General features: G+C 42.3%; 2 long non-coding RNA genes across 5 annotated transcripts; one reads left to right on the top strand and one right to left on the bottom strand.

Annotated features, from left to right (window-relative positions):
* The first annotated feature begins 3 nt into the window (after positions 1 to 3).
* Positions 4 to 2,604, top strand: LOC137480478 (uncharacterized). The gene is made up of 2 exons (XR_011002934.1): positions 4 to 166; positions 1,643 to 2,604. It is a non-coding gene; the product is annotated as an uncharacterized lncRNA (long non-coding RNA).
* LOC137480477 (uncharacterized) lies at positions 2,522 to 18,682 on the bottom strand. 4 transcript variants are annotated; one of them, XR_011002933.1, is made up of 6 exons: positions 18,626 to 18,682; positions 17,842 to 18,013; positions 14,966 to 15,046; positions 13,697 to 13,760; positions 7,468 to 7,533; positions 2,522 to 2,860 (listed from the first exon to the last, which is right to left on the bottom strand). It is a non-coding gene; the product is annotated as an uncharacterized lncRNA (long non-coding RNA). The 4 variants fall into 4 exon arrangements; XR_011002930.1 differs by lacking the exon at positions 18,626 to 18,682 and having other exon boundaries at positions 13,697 to 13,757; positions 17,842 to 18,475; XR_011002929.1 differs by lacking the exon at positions 18,626 to 18,682 and having other exon boundaries at positions 17,842 to 18,475.
* Between the last annotated feature and the right edge of the window lie 3,026 nt (positions 18,683 to 21,708).

Raw genomic sequence — 21,708 nt, forward strand, 5'->3', positions numbered from 1 at the left:
TTTTCAGCCTAGTGGAGAACAAAAGAAAAACACACAGGTGTGTTAAGACACTTGCTGGCACTGATCTTCAATGCCTGAAATCTCCCAGGGTGGCACTGGCTTCTTGTAACCTATGGAAATCTGCGGGTGAAAATGAGGGAGGCAACTCCACAAGGCTGGAAAAGTTGTAAGGCAGGGGAAAAGGAAAAAAAAAAAGGGGGTGGGGGGAAGAGAGAAGGTTTTATGCAAGAGAAGGAGTAATTCCAAGTGGTGATAGGAAACTTGCTAGCAGAGAAGGAAGCCTTTCAAAAATCCCTCCCCAGGCAAGGATCCCAGCCTGCCTGACCTACCAGAGGACAGGGATCTGCCGCACCTTCCGGGCGCGCACCTGAGCCCGGGAGCGCTCCGGGCTGTGCAGGAGGGCTGGGATGCCTGTGGCCTGCCTGCAGGAGCGGGTGGCTCCGGGATTACTCACCCAGGGCTCTGCCCGTGCCTGCGCGCCGGGGACAGGGGCCGGGCTGTGCTCAGCGCTGCCTGCGGGCGATGCTGCGGCTCCGGGAGCGCGGGCAGGGCACGGCCGGCCGGGGAGGAGGCGTTCGGGATCCCCGGGAGCCGGGAAGCCTCGTCCTGCCCTGCCGCTGCTGGCGGCCCGGCGTGGGTTGTAGGATGCTCCCCGCGCTCTGGAGCCGGAATTTGCAAATGCTCAGCCCTCCCCGGAGCGATGGTTTAACACCCGCCTCCCCCCTCCGCCCACCTCAGGCTGTCCCGCCAGCTCCCCCCTCCTTCTCTTCCTCCTCCTCCTCCTCCTTCTCCTCCACCCAGCATCACCACCAGCATCACCAGGCGAGCATCACCACCGAGCATCCCCGGCTGCGCTCCCCGCCCGCGGGCAGGGCCGGGCCCGGCAGGTTGGCAGCCGTGTCCCCATCCCCATCCCCATCGCCATCCCCGGCTGTCCCGGCTCTGCTCCGCAGCCCTCGGGCGGGGATGGGACCGCGGGCAGGGCCGGGCCCGGCAGGTTGGCAGCCGTGTCCCCATCCCCATCCCCATCGCCATCCCCGGCGGTCCCGGCTCTGCTCCGCAGCCCTCGGGCGGGGATGGGACCGCGGGCAGGGCCGGGCCAGGCAGGTTGGCAGCCGTGTCCCCATCCCCATCGCCATCCCCGGCGGTCCCGGCTCTGCTCCGCAGCCCTCGGGCGGGGATGGGACCGCGGGGACAGCCCCGCACCTGCAGCGCTCGGGGCTGGCGCAGACCCCGCAGGTTAAAAAAAGGAACCCGCCGGGAACAGATGACACAAACTTCAGCTGGAAAGGGTGGAGGGGGGAGCCGGGGGACAGACGGGATGAAAAAATAAACGGAGGGGGAACATTTGGGAAGTGTGGAAACAATGTGGGCGCTTTCGAGTTCCACCAGGGAAATGCAGAAGCAAGCAGCCCATGTGGGCATTGCTAGCTGGGACTTGGCTTAAAATTCAAGCTGTAAAAGAGGCGAGAAGAGGGAAAAAATATTACAAATGGGTTTGCTTCAGGTTGAATCAAATATTTCAAATAGAGATTTTTTTTCCATCTAACCCTCTCCTTTTAATTTTTTTTTTAATACGTCAGTCATTTTCACCCTGTTTCTAAAGCCATATTAAATACCTTTTCTTTCTTCATCTCTGCAGCTTTTCCTTGGCAAATGGCAGCACCCAAGGTTCTTGCTTCAAATCTTCCCTCAGCTCCACACTCTGCTGCATTTATGATCAGCAAGGCTTTGCTCTGCAAGTCCAGGGGATGCACTTTGGAACTCACGGGCTCCTAAATCCAGGATTCTCTGCTGGAAATGTCCCAAAGACAGTCAGATCTTCTTCCATGTGAATCCCCTCCCTCTCACGCTCCAGCTCCAAGGGCTTTTCCCACTGTCTGGCCACCTGTTAGCAGTGCTCATGGAAGACAATGCAAAGGTGCCCATGGATAGATTTTTCAATTAACTTGAGTTGACTTTGTACCCTGCCTGTACATTAAACATTGGAGCTTCTGCTGTGGTTAAAGTTTTCAGGATTCTGCATTTCAGAGATGCCTGTCACAAGAGTGGGTGCTGGGGCCTCACCCTGTCAACTCTCTGTCACATCAACCCTTGCACCTAACAGGTGCAGGATGAGCCTCTCCCTTTCCTTCTTGATGCCAGCATTTACAGTTCTAGTCAAACCTGTCTTGGGAAAGGAGATTTGCCAGAGGGAAAACTGAAAAAAATGCAAAATTCTTATATTTTTATTTTTTTAAAGCATCCTTACCACAGATATTACCAGAGCTAGGTTTGATTTTGGGTGGTATACTTGTGGTTTTTGTTTTCAATGCAGCTGTTATTCATTAATTGAGGGTGGAATAGATCAATTTTTCCCAAGTTGACTTTGCACAAATTAAACTCAACTTGGAGGGTTTTTTTGTTGATTTTTTTTACCTCCTTCTTCATCTTGTTTTCAGCAGGGATCAAAACAGACCCCGCTTTTCTGTCTTCCAGCCAGGCCTAGCAGGCTCAACAGGATACACTTAAACATCAAAGCTGACAGTGAATTCTCATTTTATTCCTGAGAGTAATGCTAAAAATGGAGGGAAGCTGAGGGACAGTAAACATTTGATGATTCAATATAGAGGAGAGACCAACCTTCATCAAATAGATTGATGATCCCAAATTGAAGGGCCTGCTGCAAGGGACAGTCTGCAGGCACATGCTGAAGGTGTTTATTTGCTGATTTGTTCAGTATTTGAAATGATTAATTCCTGCTGTCAAGTGTTTTATCCACTGCTGTATTCCTGCACCAATTCCCATTCAGTCTCCTCCCAACTGAAGTGTTTATGGAAGTAATAGCTGGTTGCTAATCCTTGTGAGCACTTCCCAGTGTCTGCAACAGAAAATGACAAATTTTAGACAGGCTGAGAACCCTGTTTTTAAATCCTGGTGGAGCCTTTGCTGTTGCAGTGAGGGAAATTCATTGGATTACAGGCCAGGTGTCAGTTCATGCTCTCACTGTGTCACTGGTGCTCCTCATCAGGAATTCCTGCCTGTTCCTCCCAGCCTGTTGGGAGACCTACACGAGCTTCCTGGCCATGCCTTTCAGGCCCCACATTAAAATGATGTGCCCTAAAAAGCAATTCAAGTTCTGCTTTATTCAGGTTTATCTCCACGCTCCCAAGGAATCCTTTACAACTCTGTGCAGCAAGTATAGGGGAAATCAGATGTTTCTGCTCACCAGAGAATGGTACTGTGAAGTACCAAATGTTCCAAGGCTACATTTATTTAGATTTATAAACTAAAATTAATCAAGAGAAGTCATTCATACCTAGAGTAACTTGGGAAAACATCTTCCAAGAAAAATCCACATACCCACAGGATTCTGCCAGGCTGCCAAAATTAATGTCAGCTAAAGTTATGTGATAGAGCTTTGGAAATTTAAAACTGTGTCTTGGCTCATTTCTTACCCTTATTTTAACTCTGGATTTCTGTGTTGTTTCTGCAATAGAAAATCCTGTGACAATATAACTGGGGGGGGGAGGGGAACAACAACCTTCTCCAGATTTAAGACCTTCAATTTAGATTTGCTATAAGTAAAATCTGCACAAGCCTTCTATAAAGATTTCATAAAGCTGGACTCTTTGTGGGTAAATAGCTACACAAAAGCAAAAAAATACTATCAGAATTTCAGCAGTGATAATAATCTGACAATATTTTGGATCAAAAGCCTAAAATCACAAAGCCATTTGTGAACAAGACCAACACATTTACCTGTTTTATTCGAGGCTGACTTCAATCAAAAATGGGCTGATTTGTGCCTAAACAGTTTTCTGTAATGGGAAAAAAATATTTCTTTGTGGCAGATAATTTTAAGTAAAGCACCAACTGATTGGCTTCTGTTTAGAAAGGCTTAACCCCTATCATTGTAGATATCTCTCCATCCAATTTTTTGCCTCTCATTGGGTGAGATGCTGAGTTTTGGGTTGAGGAGAGCAGCAAAAATCACTTTTCCATCTATTGATGTTGCCCTTCCCTTGTCCCCTGCTTTCAGTCTGAAATCTGTATTTTGTTACCTTCATTTTATCTTGTCTTTTATCTTATCTTTGTTACCTTCATCTTCTCTTCATTTTACCCCCTCTCCTAGACAGGAGTGGGTGAGAATATTCTAAATGGGGGATTTCTGCTGCAGACTTATGCTGATCCCCTGGAAAAGGTGGCACAAACTGGGGGTTCCTTGAGTTAATTCATCCATTCCCACTGTGCTTTAGGGAAGCACCCTTCTGCTAATGGGTAATGGTACCCTGAGTTTCTTAAACATGAATTTTATACACAGACAACACTTGGAAAGAACTTCCAATCCTGGTAATCCACAACTTCCAAGAGTTAGCAGTCACCCATACTAGTGAACTGAAATCTAGAAAATGGCAAATAAATGACAGCACTAAATGAGAAGAAACTTTTGAAAGGTTTAAGTGGGACTTATAAGTGAGACCAAATAAAAGAAATACCAAAGAGACCTCAGGAGAACTCAATGCATAACACCACAGCTGCCTATAGTCAATTGTTGTTGCAGATGAGGAGCTGAATTTGCACTCTTCATGCAGGTACAGATGTTATCAGCATGCCCAGTTCACAGTTACTGGGAGCTGCTCCAGCCTGGAAAAGGAATGAACTCTGAGGAAAGTTTGTGCTCAGCTCCTCCGGATATATTTTCAACTATATTAAAATATTTTGTATTATTAAAGGTACGCAGTGAGCAATGTCAGAATTTAATTCATGTTACAGAAGCTCTCTGCAGGCACGTAAAATCTTTTATCCCAGAAACTCTTTCTTCCCTGTTGTAAAGTAGGGAAAGGGGTTGCTTTGTGCACAGGATGCTCCAGGTCAGAATGGGAAGATTGTTAGGAATTAAATTTCAAGGAATTGAATAACTCTCACACCTCTGGTAGGAAGAAGCATCTCCCCCCACCCTTAGGTGGTCCAATGCCCTTTGTTTCTGCAAGCAGCCCACTGAGCCAGGCTTTGGGTTAATCCTGGAATTTCACAAAACCAACTTGCCTTTGGGTTGAGTCTATAGCACAATAATTGAAAAATTAAATTCCAGCTTATAGATGAAGATTCCATGCTATGAGGTGTCATGCTCAGCAGTAAAAAATTGGGCCAAGAAGGAGGGAGGACAATAATCTGGTGATGGTATTTGTCTTCCCAAATATCCCATGGGATGAAGTCCTGCCCTCCCGGGAATGGCTGAACATCCACCTGCTGATGGGAAATAGGGAATTCATTCTTTGTTTGGCTTTGCTTGCACGTGCTGTGTTGCTTTACCTGTTCAAGTGTCTCCATCTCAGCCCCTGGGCTTTCTCATCCCATGAGTTTTCCCACTTTTCCCTCTCTGATTCTCTACCCTGCCAATATGGGAACTTGTGCAATATTCAGGTTCAGTGAGGGGTGGCAGCAATACTGCACACTCTGCCAAGTGTTGCTTTAAAATACATTAAAATCAAAAGCAAGTTACCATTAGAAACACAATGATGGGTGTGAATGAGGGAGTGGTTTGGTTCTGTGTCAACCTGAAGCAGGAAAAAAGCTCCAAAAGACAGGTCAACGCAGAAGGAAGATAATTTATTTTTCTCCTCAGTGCAAAACAATAAGAATTATATATAACCTCCTAAAATTTCAACTCAATCACGTTTTACTTTTGAACTAGAGTGCAACAGCAGTATATTGCCTCAAAATTTAAAAAGAGGTCCCATATTTTCAGAACATTTCCTTTATGGAAGTCTTTTTGGCCGAAGTTGCATGTCAGTAAAGCAATGTAATTGCCTGGAAAATATTGATTAGCTCTTGTCAAACACCCCCTCTGCTATTCAGTATTTCCATTTCAGCACTGTCAGCATCCAAGAACTAGCACAGGAGTTTAACTGTGTGTGTTAAGTTCTCTAAAGCAGCCCCAGAGCAGTCCCACAGACACTGAGCCACTGCAACAGCTCTGCCACATAAATTACATGTGACAACTTGGACTAACTCAGCAAACAATCCTGTCCTGAGCTGTCTGCTGGCACATTGCTAATTAACAATTAATTGCCTTCCACAAGACTCCTGCAGAGCAGATGATGTGATACTGCAGATGTTTCAGCCAACTTGTGTTTCTCTGCAGCGTTGCAAAGTGCCCAAAGATTTCTTTTACTGTTCTGATTTTTGTAATGGTATTTTTAATCAGATATATATATATACTCCTTTTGTTGTTTTTAAAAATATGTTGCAGTATTTAAATACTGAAAATCCTCTTACTAAAATACTTTCTTTACAGCTGTGAATCATCAGTTGTTGGTTGACACCTGTAGGTTTATAACCTAAAAATTGGGTCAAAATAGAACTTAGCTGGCAGACCAGGAAAATAAATTCTTGTGAAACACCACCCAATTATGCCCAGCAAAAGCAACATCTCTGCTTCAAGAGCCAAAAGAGAAAATACTCTCAAATTTTATTACATCCACTTACTAAAAATGCATTGACTTCTTTGTCTTTTCCAGCTAAAAGAGAAATATTTTATTGTAGGCTAATCCACTGGGAAGGCAAATGGAGCACACACAAAGATTATCCAGAATTTCATCTCTGCTGGATGATTATTTTTCCCAATGACTTGTTAAAGGTGAAAAAGAAACACGGTGAGAGAAGAACCCTCCAGCAACAAGGCAAACCTCACATTTAGGTGCACAAAGCTGGGCCTGGAGGAACAAAGAGCAGCAGGGAGATCCTGACTTGGCCGGCACAGATTCCAGAAGCCTGATAAAGGCTGTGGTGGGAGGGCAGGAGGAGATGTGGGAATTGCTGCTGCACTCCTCTGGAAGTGGATGAACAATTCAGGCACAGAGGACAACATGTTCCTATCAGTGGGAAAAGCCTTCCTTGCAATTTTCAGAAAACCCTGAGTTGATTTTACGTTCTTCCCCCAGCAGGTGCTGGGCACTGCCCAGGCTCCCCAGGGAATGGGCACATTCCCAAGGCTGCCAGAGCCCAAGGAGTGTTTGGACAACACTCCCGGGGATGCCCAGGGTGGGATTGTTGGGGTGTCTGTGCAGGGCCAGGAGTTGGACTGGATGATCCTTGTGGGTCCCTTCTAACTTGGGATATTCTATGATTATTTTCATGTTTCGGGATATTTCTGACCATTCCTACTCCTTCTCATCTCAGTTCCTTTCCTATCCACAGGAAAACTGAAACTAATCCTACAGGGTTTGACTATGCTGTAAAGAAAAGCTTAAAATACACTTGTCTCCAATTCTTTTCCAAGTGTCTGGCACTGAGGGGAATCATCACTCTACCAGAAACCCAGAGCCTAATCCATGGAAAACTGAATTCAGGAGAGGAGAAGGAATTTTGCTGGAGATCATTTTATGCATAACTTCTGCCTGTTTTTGACTCTCTCAACACCCTGATGTTTGTAGAGTGACTTATAGGTAATAAATCAGGCAGAGAGAAGACATCCCATATCACCCGAGACATGGAGTTCTGGCTTCACAACAGCAGGAAAAAGAAGTTGGGTTTCTTTCTTTTTGCAGTCTGTAATAAGGAAGGCAGTAGTAGAAATAATCAGTTGAGATTCTGTGCTCCCACAGAATTTAAGCACAATATCTGGTGAATGGAATTCCCAAAGCAGCACCTAGTTCTTAAACTCTTTCTCTAAAATTGACTTGCAATTTTTTAATAGGAAAAAATCCCTATGCCAAGGAAGGCTAGGCATATTAAAAAAAAAAACCAACCAATTTTTAGGAGTTTAACTTTCTCTGAATATTGTTCTAGCCATCATTTCCTCATGACTAGAAGTGTGTAGTTAACTAAAACAGGAAGAACACAAAGATCTCCTTATTCAGTGTCACTTTTACTTGTCCCACTGGGAAAGGAAGATTTTGCTGATGGAGTCAAGGCAAAAAAGGCTCACCTAAAATGTCAGAGCATGAGTGACAGTGACACATCCACAAATACCACATCTTTACCAGCCCTGGTATCACAACCATACAATTTTTGGGAGCATCATTCTGTGCTTTGCAGTCAACTTCTCCACCTGCTCCTGAAACTAAATATCATTTAAGAGTAGAAAAATTGCACCCAGAAGAGGAAAATTTCCTCTGCAGAGGTCTCCATAATCACAAACTTTTAACTTCATACAGGCTACAGAATATGCTGCAAATAAACGCAATAAAATTTTCCACCACTGCATCATTTACAAAACTTTCAGCATATTCAGCCTGAAATTAATTTCTAAATATACTTGGCAGATTTGGGGTTTAAAGGTCAAGTTTTCAGGAGCTAAATTACTGAGGTGGCCTTTTCTGCTGAAGAGGGGCAGAATATGGCACTTGATTCATTGTTCGCCGTTCAAAAGGGGCTTGTGCACCTTGGACATTGATTGTTTTGATGATTAAAGTAGCTGAGACTGAGGAGATTTGGCTTTATATCAGTAAGTGCTTTTATCTTTCCAGAAAGTGTGAGTTTCCTCAGCTCATTACTGATTTACATGCAGAATAAAAAGCTGTAATCCACATAGTAATAGAAATAAAGGTTTTAAATCAAGGTTTTCTTCTGAGGTTTGTTTTTAAACCAAGCAGGGAGGGTGTGGAGCAGCCAGCTCTTAGTGCAATTAATTTCAGGTCCTTGTTAGTAATGATAAGAAAGTATTACATTTCAGATGATAAGAAAGCATTACATTGCAGCTGCTTGTGTTACATGGATTTTTGATTCTAACTTGATTCCTATTTTAAGTTTCTTTAAGCTTATTAAGAGTTTCCCAGCTCAGCCCTGGCTTTTACAAGAGCCTTGAGCAAGGAGCAGAGCAAAGTGTCCCTCTCGTCCAGCCCTTGGACACACAGGGATGGTTCAGTGGCTTCCAATGAAGGCAGAACTTACAGGTGAGAGAGCCGAGTTTATACAGAGCTGCTGCTCTGGAAACTTTCTCCTGTGCTGTTGTACACTCAGAGAAATAACAATTCGTGTTCATTTGCTGCATGGCCAATAAATCTGCAACAGACTGCACTTGTTTAGCACGGATTTTGTGAGCTGTAACACAAATCATTATCTACCAAATATTTCTATACTCTGAAATGTTTCTGCAGGCTGGGGTTTGTGCACTGACCTTTTGGCAGGGCTGTGTCACAGCACAGTGACCCATGGAAGGCAGCACCATCGCTCAGCAGGAGGACACACTGCATTTTGTGTTGATTCATGAGGGACAATCATGGAGCCATGGAACATCCTGAGCTGGAAGGGACCCCCAGGGATCACTGGGCCCAGCCCCTGCACAGACCCCCCACAATCCCAGCCTGTGCATCCCTGGCAGCGCTGTCCAAACTCTCCCGCAGCTCCGGCAGCCTCGGGGCTGTGCCCATTCCCTGGGGAGCCTGGGCAGTGCCCAGCACCCTCTGAGGCAAGAACTTTTCCCTGATCTCCACCCTGAACCTGCCCTGGCACAGCTCCAGCCCCCAAAACTCTTTGTTCACACTTTCTACCCTTGTGCATAGAGAATTTTTTTAAGCACAGGGGATCTCCGTGATTTCTTGAATGGTTTCAGTGCCCCTTTGCCAACAGCATCCTGAAATCCTGAGTCCTCTTTTCTATTTGCAAATCAGAATCCTGGCCAGACACAGAAAACAACCCATCTATGAGTCCATTTGATTAAAACAAAATTTGGCTGCTGCCTAATGGCTTGCTCAGGAAGCATTTGGGTTGCATTAAAATGAAGAGGCCAAAGCAAGTTCCTGAGCTGCATTCAAAATCCAATGTTAAAGGTCAAAATACCAGAGTGAATGGCACCTAATCTGTGGAACAGCTTTCAGGAACTCTTTTTACCACCTTCAACATTTACCACTCTATTCTTAGCTGAAGCAGATGTAAATTATGGTCTCCTATTAAAACAAATGAGATATTCAAGAAAACTTCTTTGAGGAAACTGGAATAGTTAAATGCAATAAACTTAAGACACACTTGAGTTCTGTAATTAATCTTATTTTCCCATAAGTAGTTTAATTTAATGAAGATTGTTGTTTTACAAGATATCATTCTAACATAGATGTTGCTATCACATCTTTGTCAAGTACAATAAAATATCTGAACATCTGCCCAAATTACCATTTCAACTCTAGAAACATCTTCCTATTCCAATTCTAGTCTGAAAATAACTTCTCACTCTGCACCTACAACTATGAAGAATCTAAAATAATTCATAGTGCTAAATATATATTCTAAAATTTGGGGGGAAAAAGTATTTAAGCTTTCCATGATCCAATTCCTAATTTAGATTTTTTAGAAGTAAATGCATCTTTCACCTATATTTTTTTAAAAAAGGGTTACATTATAGTGTATGTTGCTTACAGTTGGTTTCTTCACATCTTCCTCTTACATTTGAAGGCTTTAAGATTATTTTAAAATTCCTTTTCCCAAATGATTCCTCATCAGTTGTTCCTGACCCTGTGATACTACCCCTGCAAACCCTATACAGCAGGGCCTTACCCAAATGGAAGGATTTCCACACAACTGTAGCAAGTTAATGTTCTTGTTTTATTTAAGGACTTGGGGGTGGAGTGTTTAAAAAGCAGCTCCTGGTAAAATTCCCTTTCAATAACAATAATGGACTTTCCTTTCTCATTGGTGCATCCCTAAAGTATGGAAAAATGAGTCCCTGCAAACTCCAGCCCAGTCCTGAATACGACACTGAAAAATAAACAGCAAAAGTTGGACATTTTAAAATATTCCTCAAACTTTGTTGAGTATTTCATTCTCTGTTACAGAAGTCAGGCCTTATTTTCCTGGGATTTTCTACAGCAGGGCATCAAAACCCTTGCACATCTAAAACTCTCCTGACAAATTAAGGCTCATTTTTCTTCTGCTTTGAATTAATTTTTCTCAAAGCTTTTGGGGTTTTTTTCAAAGTAATAGATTCCAAAATTTCTCAGTTCACTATTTTGAACTAAAAGGTTTGAATGGAATAGTCCAGCTGGATTGCCCTGTCAGCATTTTGTCTTTATTTCTCTTAATGATCAATAATGCCTCCCTAAAACAATTTTAGCTATTGGTTTGCAAGGCAGAATTACTTGGATGTAATCAGATACAGCTTTTCCATTAACTGAAATGTGTCTCTGGGCCATAAAGAGTTCTCTGTGGTTTTACAACATTATTTTAATTTATTATTCAACATATTTAATGTTATGCATTGTATTATTTAATGCATTATTTAATATTTTAATATATTAATTAATGTTATTTAAAATATTACTTAACATGAGAATAATTTTACTTATAAATATAATGCATAAGTATTTTATAGGCCATTTTAATTCTAGCATTATGATTTTGAATTTATTGTTCAAGTTGCATCTTGCATTTAGTTCCTTCACTCTAGATTACCATAAAATAGAATCACAAATACAAAAAAATATATTAAAAAATCCTACATTTACACATGATTAATGACCTAAAGTTTCCTGCCCGTGGCAGGGGAAAGAGCAAGGTATTTCCTAAGGTCCTTTCCAACCCAAACCATTCTGGAATTCTCTGAAAATGGGCATTCCATTCCCACTGTCCTTTTTATTAGTATTGCCTGATTTCCTAAATCATGTTCCAAACCAGGCTGTGTTTGCTCCACCTCTGGATGAAACAGGTAACTATTTATATAGAATATTTCTAATTTTCTATATTGTCTCAGGCTGTTTCTACAGGTGCTTTCTAAAGATGGTAAAAATGGCATAAACAGCAACAATTCCTTGCTAAGGAATGGACTTCCTCCATTTATTTCTGTCATTAGCTTGGGAGCACCGTGCCTAATTGCTGCAAGGAGAGGTTCACAGAGCTGAACAAAATCTTGGCACTGCAAAAAGAAACGGAGCCAGGCTTGCCTGCTTTCCTGAGCAGCTCTGAACTCTGCCCAGATGTGCTGGGATCCAATAAACTCCTGAGGGGATCCCTGCAAACAGAACATTCACCAGCAGCTCACCCACTGCAGTGGCTGGAGCTGTTCTCCCAGCACTGCTTGGATGCTGGCAGATAAACTGATTTAAAACCCTCACCTGGACAGAAATAGGTGATAGAAATGGAGATGCAGAATTCTTAATTCATCAGGGATGACGTGCAACAGTGGATTAGTGAGAGAGGCAGCAGCGAGGAGAGAGAATTCCCACAGGAATTTTTTTATCTGGGTGAACCATGAGAGCCCTAACATTACATCAAGGAGGAGAAAAAAATCCCACAGGAATTTTTTGGCTGGGTGAACCATGAGTGCCCCAAGATTACATCAAGGAGGAGAGAGAAATCTCCTCCTTGATTTTTTTATCTGTGTGAACCATGAGTGCCCTAGTGTTACATCCCTGTTTTATGATGCTTGGTTCAATCTCCCACTGACTCTAGGAACAGCTTAGAAAATTTTTTGTATGACTACTCCCCCAAAGAGTTGAGATCTATGATTTGTAGCTGAATCTTCATGGCATGAGTTCTTTTTGAAAGAAAAGCCTGCTGTTGTCACCTTGTCCTGTGTTGGCAGGACAGAAAGGAACTGGGGTTTTTTAAGTGTGTGATCTGCAGCAGTGAATTTGAGCTCTCAACCATAAAACCTGCTCCTGTCTCCCTGAAACCTGCTTGCTGCAGCTCTGACAGGTATCCCAGACTGCTGGAGATGCACAAATTCTCCTGACCTTGCAGCTATTGAAGGAGAGACCTTTCCAAGGAGCAGCTTTCCTCCACCCCCTCCCACCCTCGAGTGGGCTCTCTATTATTACAAAATGGGTTTCTCAGCAGGAGCTGCTTGACAACAAAATGGGCCCTTGGCTCAGCCACCTGATGTTGTCAGAGCTGAATATCTGCCTGGAACAGGACTTGATATTCCTTAAAATCAGTTCATTAACTGTTTGACCTTTTCTACTTCCTAGGAAGATAAAAGTGTCAATGCCAAGCCAAAGCACAGCCCTGGACCACCTAGGATGCTGTGACATGGTTTATAAGCAGGGACGTGGGTGAGAGCAGAGCCTGGGCTGCCCAGAGAGGGCAGGGCTCCAGTGAAACTGCTAAAAGTCATTAACATTCTCCAGGACTGTGCTGGGAGCCTCAGTGCCTCAGAAATGCCCTGTCTGCTGAGCCAGGGCACAGGCAGTCCCTGAGCCCAAACATCCCCCCGTGCTGGAGTCCCCCGCTGCCAAGCTGCCTCTGTGGTTATCACTTTTACAAGTGAACAAAATGACTGGAAAACAGCAATAATTCTGCTCGTGCTCCAATAATGCACATTTTGTGGCTGCTGTTAGTCTCAGTAACAGGGTAAACTGAGCAACTGCAAATCTGGGGATTGCATTAACTACAGTGCAATAAGGGCAATAATTATGTTGATAACAACATCATTCAGAGCATTTTCACATCCAGTGACATCACTGATACATGAACAAAAAAGGTATAAAAAATTATTTTCACCCTTACTGCTTTCTTGGGTTATTTTCCAAGGGTTTTTCATGCAGACCATCATGAATTTGTCAACGACTCAAGCAACCAAATGACTGTGTGGCCTTGTTCTGTACAAATCCCATCTTTCCTCTGCCTGCTCATTATCAGTATTCCCTAAAATATCAGCAACTGCAGCCTCAGGCCTCAAAGGCCTAACCCATGCTTAGCTTCAAGCATTTAAGAATTCCAAACAGCAACATCTCTTAACAACCAAAATCCAAAATTCTGTTTTTACACAATTGTTATGCACAGACGTGACCAGTTCTGGCCACCCACAGAAAACAGATCCTCCTTTAGCCTCTGGAACCACTCTGCTAAAACAAACAGAAAATGAGTTTTTACTGGTGCCAAATCTGTGTCATTTTCATCTCATTTCAAGTTGAGGAAGAGTTTATTTTCCTCCCGTACCAAGTCGGAATGATTAAACATTTACACAGTTCCAGAAAGACTTCAGAATAACTTCTTCCAGCATAGCCAAAACCAAATCAAGATTTTGGATGAGTGTCAGTTCAAATGATACTGGAGTAAAAAATGACAATTGAAAGGATCCTGGAGTTAAAAATAGTTTGGATACAAAAATTACAGTATAATGGACATTGATTTACCACACTCCTGTAGCCTAAAGTCATTGATCTATTTTATGCAAATTTGTGTTGTGCAAATACCATTGAGAAAAAAAGGAAACTTTTTTTTAAATCCACAATGATATTGATTTCAAATGCTATTATACAGAGAGGAGTTAGAAACTGGGGTCTGGACTTTACCTTGTAAAATGAATTTGAGAAGAGGCCATGTGGGTAAAGCTGGAGTCTCCTAAAGCACTTTCATCTCTAATGCAAGGGGAGTTCTTCAGCACAGAACACCAGCTGTGGGATGCTACAATACCAATACAATAAAATATCAATAGAATAAATTATCAATACAATATCAGCCAACAAAATCATGAGGTCCTGCCTGTGCTTAAAAATAATTAGAGACATCCTAACTCCACTCCCAGATTTTGTAGATAAAAATTACAAAACAAACTTTAATCTAAATTCAAAGGAAGAACAGACAGGAATTTGGCAGCACTGTCAAAGCCGTGAGTCTTGGTGGCATCCCTGGGTTTCATTGCAAAGGGAGGGATCAGAGCAGGTGATCAAACCAGTTCCCCTGGACTAATTCAGTGATTTAAATCAGGTGTGATGGCCTGACCCCAGCTGGCAGATATATATTGCTGTATTACCTTGATAAACTCCATTTGCATGCCAAAGAAATCATCTGTTTCTTCAAAAATATTTACTCTGAGAAAATGTATTTTTATTAACAGATTTCAACTGACTTCATGATATTGTGGTTTATGGAAAAAAAAAATACAGGTATTCTGCCTCTAGAAGGCTGAAATATATTCTTTCCATCAGAAGAGGAAACAGGCAGAACAAAGTTACTTCTCAAGCAGAAAATTGCTGGATAAAAAATGCCAAGCAAAGCCAACACTCCAAACATGATATTTATATCAAGCATTGCTCATAAATATCACCTGATAGAAGGGCAGGGATTCAAATCCTCTACTAATTTTGTCTATTTATCTTTCAGCAGAAGCATCTTGTTTTCATTTGCTCTGGAAAACAAAAAAGGTCGAAGTTGTTATACTAAAAATATATTAATTCTTATAATACCAGCCAGGGCAGGTGAGTGCTTTTATTGCCCCACACACCAGACTGAGCAGTCAGTGCTTTGGAGCCCCTTTTTCCACTTTGAAAAAGGACATTCCTGCTCTGTCATAGGGGGTTTGCCCAGTAAAGGGGCAAACCCAGCAGTAACTCTCAATAAAAATAAAAAATATGTTGACAATTACAATGTGACAGAATCAGTTAGCTTGATCCTTCAGAAAATGTCAGCTTTGCCTGGCCAATTCGAGGACAAAAAAAGGATTTTGTTTTCTATTATCTTTGGAACACTTTGAGTGCTAATCCTGCTATGCTGAGCAGGACTTGGGGATATTTCCTCTCTAAATCCACACATTTGCTGTTATACTCTCAGCCCATTTATTGTATATTTCAGTAGCTTGCTGGGGTTTATAAGTAATTATCGCTGGCCCAAACTCTATCAAGCTCAATTCTCCATAGGACAATAAGGGACTATTTTTGGTCAATAAAAATAATTTCATCTGTTATAATTTCATTGCATGGCCCCATTTATCTCCTTACATTACAGTCAAGATGATTCGTGACTGTTGCAATTGGTTTAATTATTTTGGTAATAGTCTTCTGAGTTATCAAAAATTATTTTTCTGCAGCACAATCATTTGAAATCCACAGGAATCTAAAACATACAGTTTTTTAATATGTAATATATTTTTAATAGATATACTAATAAAATAGCAATATGTGGATGAAATAGCTTAAAGAAGAAATGGAATTTGCTTTTTCTTTGCCTTTTCTGAACATGATTGAATGCAACAATTGTTCAGTGAGGATTCACTGGGTTTTGTGGCTACTGGAACACAGATTTTCTATACTCTTGGTGGACAAATTACACCAAAATAAACTGCTTGGAAGAGTTTAGCTGACGTCTATTAAAGGCAGTTAAGTTTTATGGTTTGGCTGATGAATAGCTCATGAAAGATAAAGACCCTCAATCTTCTATAACAGATTTCAGTCTAGATCTGCACACAAACTGCGGGAGAGATTTTTAATAATTCATCTGTAATTTCACATCACTGCAGAAATATTTCTAAATGCTGTTGCTGTCCACAAAGAAAAATGTTATAACCACCCTCATAATGCTCTTTGCAGGTTATAATTTTCCTTGCAGCCAATAATAATGACTGTAATAAGCAGTAGGAGATGGGAAGGCAGAGAGAGTTTTATTTGCATTTATTTATAGCATTATTTAGACAGTGGCTAGAGCAAGTTAGGAAAGGATAAATTGGTAAGGCGGTAGCACATCACAGATAAACTTTTTGGGGAGAAAAGATGTGGGAAATCATGTTCAATTAAAAAAAAAAAAAAAACACTAAATGTGGTGGCACTGCTGAGCTTTAATGAGTTAAAACACTCCACTATTGATTGCTTTGGAAATCCATCACATTCCACTGCAGTAGCAGCAGAAAATCTGTGGGTGGAGGTGCAATATCAACTGTGATAAAAGAGAATAGCCACCACAAAAATCCCAGGAGATTATAAACCAAAGCTTGGCCAAATGTTTGCACAATGGAGGAGCCTCATTTCACCTCCTTTGCGGGGAAGAGGAAGGTTGGCTTGTGGGAGTTACTCTGTGGTAATGGTCAGTGTGCAGACCAAGATTCTCTGAATTTATCTGACATTTCTTTTCCAGTTTTCTCCTGCAGAAATATTTCCCATAATAGTGGGAAAATAGCTATCGCACTACACAGATATATTCATATTTTCCTCGTGGTCCGTTGTGTCTTTGAGCACCAGCACCCCAAGTCAAAGGGATTCTCCAATAGTAAAAATAAAGGGTAAAGATCATCGTGTAACTAGAAATCAACACTTTTTAAATATAGACTTCCTTCCATGTAAAGGAAATGCTACATTTCATATGTAACTTCTCTGGAAGAGCAAAGCAGTGTGAAGCCATTTGAAAAACAATTTAAGTGTATCCATGGACATGAGAAAATTCACAACTAAAGTTACCCACATTATGGAAAAACCCACACCTAATGGCCTTATGGGAAAGATACGTGTATCTAGCACAAAAGAGGTATCTTCCAATATTCCCTGTGGAATAAGCTGATCTTTGAACGTGGAAAACGTGGAAATCAAGAGCTGCAGCCTTATAATTTTTATTTTTAATTAGGAATCATCAGGGAAACACAAAAGTTTGTGAGAGGGTACATTCACTATGAGAAGTGAATTATTGCTTAGCCTTGGTACACATGACCAGACTGTAGAAACATTCAATCCCAGTGAATCAATTAAGCTTTGTTACTTCTCCATAATTAAAAAAAAATATGTGTGGAAACTTGTATTACCACACCGAATCCAAAGACAGTGTCTGGAAAACACACAAAAAATTATTCAATGTTAAAAAAAAAAAAAAAAAAAAAAATTGTTCATAACTTCCAGAATATTTTGTTCCCAGTCTGGTCAACACTTTGTTTTACAGACATGAAACACACGAAGTAATCTATATTACATGTGCTCATTTCATTAAAAAGTAATTGAGTCACAGAGTTCAAAAATATCTGTTACAAAGAGAAATACCTTGAAGAAAATGGTCTAAAGTTAAAAAAAGCATTCCTTGTCAAGAATTTCGAGCTATATTCATATTTTTTTTTCTTCCCATATCATTCTCCTTTCTCAAAAGGAGGAACGGAGCAGCTTTACACTGATCTAGTGCACCCTGCTACTGTGTTCTTGAGTTAGGTCTTGGAAAAGGACTGCTAGCTACCTGATGGGGTTATTTTTAGGAGCTGAATACATCACCAAAGTCTGTTCTGCATTCCCAGAGCCAGGCCCAGGTGTCACACGGAGGCTGGATGCGTTCCTGAAGCCCATGGGCAGGGATCCAACGGTGACGGTGCATATCAGGCTGACACGGAGCAGGAGGACTGCAGTACACACTGAAAAATTGCTCCAGGCAGCCAGAAAACATGCCAGAGAAAGGAAAATGTTGGAATAGCTTCGTTTGTGTTCATCCCTGTACTTCTTAGCGAGAAAGTAGGAATGGGAACACACTAGTAGGAGTTTAATCGCTGGGATAAAAGCACAGAAGCTTAATGGGGCTGATTAGAGGAACAGAAGCTCACACACACTTTGTACTCTGAGCAGGAAGAGCAGTGCTCATCCAGAGGGCAGCCAGCATCACTGAAAGGCATTTAAAAAAAAAAAAAACAAAACTTGTGAGGCTTTGCACTCATGTTACAGTTCAGGCACTCACAAAAGTGCCAAAGAGCAAGTGTTGATTCCTGAGAAGAGAACAACAAGGACAACAGAAACACCTTCAAGTGCCGCCACCAGGACACCAACTGTGCCACGGAGCGTCCTGGGTGGGGAGGGACGCACAAGAATCATCCAGTCCAAGCCCTGGCTCTGCACAGACACCCCAACAATCCCACCCAAGCGTTGTCCAAAGGCTCCTGGAGCTCTGGCAGCCTGGGGCCATGCCCATTCCCTGGGGAGCCTGGGCAGTGCCCAGCACCCTCTGGGGGAAGAAACTTTTGCTGATCTCCAACCTGAACCTGCTCTGACACAATTTCAGGTCATCCCAAATCCCTAGCCACCACAGAGCGGCTCCTTCTCTTCCCCTCAGGAGGAGGCCGCAGATCCCTGCGGCCTCCCCTCGTCCTCTCCAGATGAGCTGCCCGAGTGCCCTCGGCATCTCCTCACACAGCTTCCCCTCACGGCCCTCCGCCATCTTTGTGTTCTTCCTTTGGACACTTTCTAGTAGTTTAATCTTCTTTTTATATTTTGGCACCAAAACCGTCACACAGTACTCCAGGTGAGGCTGCCCCAATGAGACATGAGGGGTCAGAAAATTAACTTAGAGTAGAACAGGACAATGCCCTCCGTGGCCCGGCCGGCCGTGCTGGGCCTGGTGCCCTCAGGACACTGATGTCCCCCCGGCTGCCAGGACACACTGCTAGAGCCTCGCAAGAAATATTTGCACCTCAAACCCCATCCAACGCACTGACTTGTACTCACAGTTCTCCTCTGGGACCTTTGCTAAGTCACCTCTCTCTCATCCTTGGGATTTTTGGTTCAGGTGTCAGTCCTGTTACGAGCAAAGCCTTTTCCTTCCATTGGAAGCTCCCGGGATGAAGGCTTTGCTCCAGACACACACTGTGTTTTGGGGAGGAATCTTCCCTCTCCCAGCGCAAGGTCAGCCTGTCCCAGAGGGTGGAAGACCCTACGAGCATCCATCCAGTGCCACTCTCTTCAAAAGGCAAACTGGAAGCGTATCCAAGCCGTATCGTTTGTGGCAAGATGAAGGGAAGTCTAATTTAGTATAAAATGTTCATATTTGACAGTAGTTAATTAATCTCAGCACTAATGAATGTGAAGATGAATTGTTTGACTGTCTGTTCTGTCCACAACACTGGTAGCCTTAGATGAGATGCTCTGGAATTGCCTCTTTATGGAAATGATCCTGATAGAACAGGTGGTGTGAATTTGTGAAGAAATGATTCACACCAAACATTACATTAACTGCTATAACAACATAAAAAGGATTAGCCCAGGAGTAGAGGCACAGTACCGTTCCAGATCACAACTTAAGCCTTGAAATTCAAGTAGCTTCACTACAAATATGTGAATGAAGCACAAGATTACAGGTTACCTCTGTACCCTCCACTCCACAAAACCACAGTAACAATTTTTGGCCACATACTCACAATTAACAAGAATTAAACTTTTGTTTATATAGTGAATTTCGTTGTGGATGATATATTCTAAATTTTTCAGTCAACCACTACTAAAAAGTGCATTTCCAATGTATGAACTGTACAACAGAGCTTTCCAAACTCAAAAAGGATGTAGCCCTATTACATTCTAGCATTTGCTTTTCCATTTGTTTTTGAGAAATTTATAAAAACATATTGGTTTAACTTGTATACCCTAGAGTTTGTTTGAATGCAGTAAATTGGTTTAAAACCACTGGAGCAGTGATTGACTCCTGTCAATCACAGGAGCACAGGCGGTGCTGCAGGATGAGAGAGGAGCAAGTCTCCAGAGGGCAGGAGCTGAGATTGTGAGGATTATCAGATTGAAGGGTTTTCTGCTGTTTCCCCGATTTTAGCATTGCAACCCCCCTGAAAACAGAGGAAATATTTGCCCTTGGAAGCAAAGCAGAGTAATTAATGAGTTGTTAACGAGGCAGTAAAAGCAGGAAGGTAAATTGCAAACCCATTTAAGAAGCCAAGCTACAGACAAGGGTAGCACTATGCTATCCCTTTCCGAGAGCTACCAAAGAGTAACAGGCAAGATGCTCAACAAAAATTCCTTTTCTGACTGCCCTCCAAATTAGGCTGGTGTACTCTGTGTGCTACAGAAATACTTCCTCTGCTCACCTCTGGCTCCAGGTCACTTGCTCACCCAGCACAGTGGCCAGAGTGTTAAAAATAAATCAAATTTAAAGTGAACAATCAAACCACTGCATTTCCAAATCCCTGTAGTTTTTGTTAAGTGGCTGTGATATTTAAATCTCAATTAATGACCATTTGATCAGGAAGCCCTGCTGGACAGGGCTATCTCCCAATTTATAACTCAGAAGCGAAGGCCCAACTGCTTGTCAGAGGTCCTGTGCATAATTAAGTGATCAGTCTCTCGACTTCTAAAAATGTTGTGGAGAACAAAAGATCTCTCGCCCACAGAAAGACAGGCAGCTCTTGGCAGTCCTCACCATCATTTATGGCAGCAGTAGAATCCCAGCAACCATGCTTAGAAAACCACGTGCTGAATTTAGTGAGAAGTTCCAGCATTGTTTCAAACTACTATGGAAATGGAAGGGTTCATCTCTCTAATTTGTACAAGCAGTGGAACCTCAGTGGGTCATCCTAGAAAAGGCTGATTTTACCTGAACTTTAATAACCTAAAATACCCAGAGTAACCTCCATCCTCCCTTTGATATTTGTCATGGGCTACCAGCCTAGGAGATTCAGCATTTTCAGTTTTGGGGCTGGAGAGGGGAGGCCCATTGTTTATCTAGTCAGACCAGGATCCCTGTTTGGTTTGGATGAATTACATAATGACTATAATCAGAATCTGGGGATGGTTCATAGATAAGAAAACACAGGCAAAAGCTTTTGTGCAGCACTAAGTGCTGGTAATTAAGTATCACCCATTCTTCCCTTTATTTGGTGAAACTACACACAGAATATCAATTAAAATTCCCAAAGTGACCACCATGGAATTCAGTCCTCCCCCTTCAACCAAGGTGACCTAATTTGACTCATCTGAGTTTTACTTTAATCTCCATAGTGCAACCAAATGTATCCAGCAAATGGGGCAGGACATCTGTTCACACAGGAACATGTAGGAAATCCAAACTCATGCCAGGTGTTCACATTTGTCTTTTTGTAGCAGGATTAGGATGAAGTTTCCTTACAGAACTCATAAAAGTTGTTTGCTGGTGAAGATAAAGGTGGCTGAGGAGCTGCTTGACAAATGTGAACTGATAGGGGCTTTTGGAAAACATTGTTCAGGTATTTGGTTTAAAGAACAGAAAGGGAAAGTTGAATTATGCTGAAAGTTTGCCTGGAAAATTCTCACCTTGGGTCTCTGGGAATGAGAGGAGACTCCTCAAACTGAGGCAATGCTT

Source organism: Anomalospiza imberbis, chromosome 11 (assembly GCF_031753505.1).
Source record: "Anomalospiza imberbis isolate Cuckoo-Finch-1a 21T00152 chromosome 11, ASM3175350v1, whole genome shotgun sequence".
Lineage (NCBI taxonomy): Eukaryota > Metazoa > Chordata > Aves > Passeriformes > Viduidae > Anomalospiza > Anomalospiza imberbis.